The following is a 5,689-nucleotide window of genomic DNA, read 5'->3' as shown; positions in this document are numbered from 1 at the left end:
CGGGCTCGCCCCCGCACCCGCCGTCGCACCCTGGCGCCCTGCTGCTTCCCCCCTCGGCGTTTCCCCTCCGGTGGCCGCCCGGCCATGCCCCGGTCCACCTCGCCCGCCGATTTGGGCGAACGCCCAGTCGGGCGCCGCAACGCCCGACCCGCTAGCCCCCCCCGGGCCACTGACTAGGGGGCCCCGCCCCATAACGTTTTTAGAAAAAAAAAGAAGTAAAAAATATATTAAATGAATAAATAAATAATAACTAAAAAAAGTAAAATGTTAATTAATTAATTAATTAATTAATTAATTAAGTTAATTAATCCTGATTAGATTAACCTAATCACTAATTAAATTAACTAATCTGTAATTAAACTAAACAGAGAATGACAGGTGGGTCCCACTGGACCCACATGTCAGGTTGACCAAGTCAACTCTGTTGACTGCTGACGTCAGCATGACATCATGCTGATGTCATAAATCCATTTTCGAATTAAATTAAATAATTAATTAAATTTCAGAAATTAATAAAATCTTTAGAAAATCATATCTTTTAATCCGTAACTCGGATTAAAATATTTTCAACATGAAAGTTGCTCAGAACGACGAGACGAATCCGGATACGCAGTCCGTTCGTCCGCCACACACCCCTAACCTATCGAACCCGCAACTTTCCCCCTCCGGCTCCTCTGCCCGAAAACACGAAACCCCGGGGATATTTTCCCGGATGTTTCCCCCCTTAACCGGTACCACCTCATACCACGTTAGGGCCCGCCTAGCATCGTTACTTGTCATGTCATGCATCGATATGCTTATGTTTACATGGTATTCATTGTTTCTTCTCCCTCTTCTCTCCGGTAGACTACGAGACCGACGCTGCTGCGGCCCAGTTCGACTACGAAGTTGACGACCCCTCTCTCTTGCCAGAGCAACCAGGCAAGCCCCCCCCCCTTGATCACCAGATATCGCCTATTCTACTCTATACTACTTGCATTAGAGTAGTGTAGCATGTTACTGCTTTCCGTTATACCTATCCTGATGCATAGCCTGTCCTTGTTACTACTGTTGATACCTTTACCTGCAATCCTATATGCTTAGTATAGGATGCTAGTATTTTCCATCTGTGGCCCTACATTCTTGTCCGTCAGCCGTGCTATACTATCGGGCCGTGATCACTCGGGAGGTGATCACGGGTATATACTATATACTTTATACATGATACATGTGGAGACTAAAGTCGGGTCGGCTGGTGGAGCACCCGCGAGTGGGTCTTGGTGGCGGAGCGACAGGGCAGGTTGAGACCGCCTAGGAGAGAGGTGGGCCTGGCCCTGTTCGGCGTTCGCGGATACTTAACACGCTTAACGAGATCTTGGTATTTGATCTGAGTTGGCTACGAGCCTATACGCACTAACCAACTACGTGGGAAAGATATGGGCACTCGGCGTCGTGGTATCAGCCGAAGGACTTCTTGACGCCAGCGACTGAGTGGCGCGCGCCAGATTGGAACGTAAGCCTGCTCTTGTATTAAGGGGGCTAGTTCTGCTTTCGGCCGTGTACGCAACGTGCAAGTGTGCTATGGGCGATGGGCCCAGACCCCTGTGCGCTTAGGTTTAGACCGACGTGCTGGCCTCTCTGTTGAGCCTAGGTGGGGCTGCGACGTGTTGATCTTCCGAGGCCGGGCATGACCCGGGAAAGTGTGTCCGGCTAAATGGGATCAAGCGTGTTGGGTAAGTTGGTGCACCCCTGCAGGGAAGTTAATCTATTCGAATAGCCGTGATCTTCGGTAACAGGACGACTTGGAGTTGTACCTTGACCTTATGACAACTAGAACCGGATACTTAATAAAACACACCCTTCCAAGTGCCAGATACAACCGGTGGTCGCTCTCCCTCAGGGATATGAGGAGGGGATCGCCGGGTAGGATTATGCTATGCGATGCTACTGGAGATGCTACTTGGAGATGCTACTTGGAGATGCTACTTGGAGGACTTCAATCTACTCTCTTCTACGTGCTGCGAGACGGAGGCTGCCAGAAGCGTAGTCTTCGATAGGACTAGCTATCCCCCTTTTATTCTGGCATTCTGCAGTTCAGTCCACCGATATGGCCTCCTTACACATATACCCATGCATATGTAGTGTAGTTCCTTGCTTGCGAGTACTTTGGATGAGTACTCACGGTTGCTTTCTCCCCCCTTTTTCCCCCTTTCCTTTCTTTCTGGTTGTCGCAACCAGATGCTGGAGTCCAGGAGCCAGATGCCACCGTCGACGACGACCCCTACTACACCGGAGGTGCCTACTACTACGTGCAGCCCGCTGACGATGACCAGGAGTAGTTAGGAGGATCCCAGGCAGGAGGCCCGCGCCTCTTTCGATCTGTATCCCAGTTTGTGCTAGCCTTCTTAAGGCAAACTTGTTTAACTTATGTCCGTACTCACATATTGTTGCTTCCACTGACTCGTCTATGATCGAGCACTTGTATTCGAGCCCTCGAGGCCCCTGGCTTGTATTATGATGCTTGTATGACTTATTTATGTTTTAGAGTTGTGTTGTGATATCTTCCCGTGAGTCCCTGATCTTGATCGTACACATTTGCGTGCATGATTAGTGTACGATTGAATCGGGGGTGTCACAAGTTGGTATCAGAGCCGACTGCCTGTAGGAATCCCCCTTCCAACTCCTTGGCCGAAGTCGAGTCTAGACATTACAAAAACTTTTACTAACTTGGCTGTGTGCCTTACGGGCCCACGTTGCCATCGGGTGGTACTAGGATCTTTTACTCCTCGACCTTTACTCTGGGACTCTGAACTCTCTTCTACTCGGGTTAAACGAATTTACTAACTAACACTAGGATCCCGTGACCACATTCACCCCAAAGTTGGATAAAGCCATAGTTATTCCTTGGAATTGTATTTTGATCAATTTCCACACTGTCATTTGACTCCTTTGAAACATCTTTGTTTTCAGATGGATCCCACGAGGCAGGTCGTGCGCCACACGACGGCCATTGGTGCCTCGGGATCACCTGCGGTGCTAGCAGAGATGATGACCTATCTGGGTTATCGCTGGCACCCTGAGTACACCATCTATGAGGAGTACCAGGACTTTAACCAGGAGCAGTACCGAGCCATCGTCCACCTCTACTCTCGGGAGTATGACTCCACTACTGTGCTGCACACCGCACATGGTGTTGGGGTGACTATCGATATGGCAGTCCACGATGCTGCTTATGCTGCTCTGACACGTCTTCGTGGAGAGTATCAGGAGTTGGACACCTCCCCCTTCAAGCACATTGCTATCGCGTCTGATGTTGGTGAGGAGGGTTACTACACTGCTGCCTACTCCACTGTCACCAGAGAGCCCTTCTACCATCAGAACTTTGTTCTGCATGCTGATGGGCTGGATCGAGCTAACCGAGCTCTTCGCCACGAGTTGTACATCACCCGTCAGCACCTTTACCGTGCTCTGACGCTGTTGCACCCCTTTGTCCGATCCAGAGAGCTACCGCGTTGTGCGATCTACCCAGCCAGGACCGTGATGCCCCAGGGTGTCGGTTGGCCAGAGGTGGGAGGCTACTCTCCTGCACTTGGTCCTCTTCTGCCACTTGGTCGTCGGGTTCTGCACCAGAGTATCCGCGGCCCCCAGATCACTGATGTGGAGGACTATCCGCTGCCACACTACCAGCTTTCAGGCTACAGCTACCTCCGCAGTACCGCGTGGGACTGATGTAGTCTTGCTCATTAGTATTAGATGCATTCGCGAGCCTGCGTGCCGCCTATGATGACTTAGTCTATGTACTGAACTCTGTGCACTGAACTCTGTGTACTGAACTCTATGTCCGACCCCTTTTGTAAGTTATGCCGACTAGCTATGTGGTATCTGTCATGCTCTTTTCATTATGCATGTTTCATCATGAATGATTCTTGTCTATGCAAATTTCTCAATACCGAACTACCCCTGTTGTATATTAGCAGGATGGTTAGACCAGCTGGTCGTGGTCGTGGTGGCAACTTCCCACCACCGCCTGAGTACATGGCTGGTATGATCCAACAGCTTGAGATGAATCGCCAGTTCATGGAAAACATGATGGCTCAGTTTCCTCGCCCCAATATGAACCAGCATCCAAACACAACAACTCTGCAGGATTTCATACGCCTCAACCCAAGTGTGTACCGCAGCTCAACCCAGCCGCTGGATGCTGATGACTGGCTCCGTGACATCACCTATGAGATGGAGTCTGCTGATGTAGCCCCTGCCAGCTATGTCACTTTTGCTTCCTTCTTCCTGAAGGGACCCGCAGCTCAATGGTGGGACAGCCACAGGCGTACTCTGCCAGTTGGAACAATCATCACCTGGCCAGACTTCCAGGCTGCTTTCCGTGCTCGCTTCATCCCTCAAGGAGTCATGGACCGGAAGAAGCGTGAGTTTCGCAACCTCACCCAAGGCAACAAGACTATTGAAGCTTATCAACGAGAGTTTCTGGACTTGTCTCGCTATGCTGAAGAGGACATTGCAACTGATGCACGCAGACAGGAGAAGTTCCGTGACGGCCTTCAAGCTGACATCAAGCTCGCACTTGTAGTGCACGACTTTGCTGATTTCGCCACCTTGGTGAATAAGGCCATCAATGTCGAGACTGGTCTACAGGAACACCAGAGCTCTCATAGGCGCAACCGTGACACGGTCTCATCTTCGGGCCCGCCCTCGCAGAAGCGTAAGATATGGATCCCGAACAGCATGTACCGTCCAAATGCACCTGCCCCAAGGCAGTCTTATGCTGCACCTCGTCTGCCTACTGCTCCAACTAGGCAGCCAAGGCTTCCAGCTCCGACACCCCAAGCTCCTGTTCCCACTCCCAATAATGGTCTGTGCTACAAGTGTGGTCAACCAGGTCACCGTGCTAGGGATTGCATTCAGAATCAGAATCAACTGGCCCTTCCAGCTACTGGCCGTGGAAACAACCAGGCCCGCAACAACAATGCCAAGTCTTATGGCCGTGTTCATGCCAACCACATTGATCTGAATGAAGCTCAAGACCAGCCTGCTACTGTGATGGGTACACTCCTCATAAATTCAGTACCAGCATCCGTTTTATTTGATACAGGTGCATCGCATTCATTCATGTCAGAAGATTTTGCATACAAGCACGATGTTAAATTTGAGCAGATGAACACTTCGGTAGTGGTAAAAACCCCTGCGGGACAATGTCAGACCTCCATGGTTGGCATTGACGTCCCTGTGGAAATCGAAGGGTTGGAATTTCGTGCCTCGCCCATTATACTGAAGTCGTCTAACATTGACCTCATTCTGGGAATGGATTGGTTAAAGGCGCATACTACTTCTATCGTTTGCGCCACTAAGACCGTCCATCTGCTACACCCTTCTGATGAAATAATTAGCTACGATGCTCATCTGGTTCGGAATGCCGAGGCCAGGCTTTATGCCTTAAACGCATTGAACGCTGCACCACTCGAGGGCATTGAAAACATTCCCGTCGTGCGTGAATTCCTAGACGTCTTTCCTGAAGAACTCCCAGGGATTCCCCCTGCTAGAGCTGTCGAATTCGTCATCGACTTGAAACCAGGCACCACTCCTATAGCCAAGCGACCCTACAAGATGCCGCCGCATGAACTCCTTGAGCTTAAGGAGGAAATCGATAAGTCTCTTCGCAGTGGTTTCATTCGCCCAAGTTGCTCTCCTTGGGGAG

The sequence above is a fragment of the Triticum aestivum genome, chromosome 1A (genome assembly GCF_018294505.1).
Source record: "Triticum aestivum cultivar Chinese Spring chromosome 1A, IWGSC CS RefSeq v2.1, whole genome shotgun sequence".
Classification (NCBI taxonomy): domain Eukaryota; kingdom Viridiplantae; phylum Streptophyta; class Magnoliopsida; order Poales; family Poaceae; genus Triticum; species Triticum aestivum.
Note: the sequence above shows the minus strand (reverse complement) of the source record.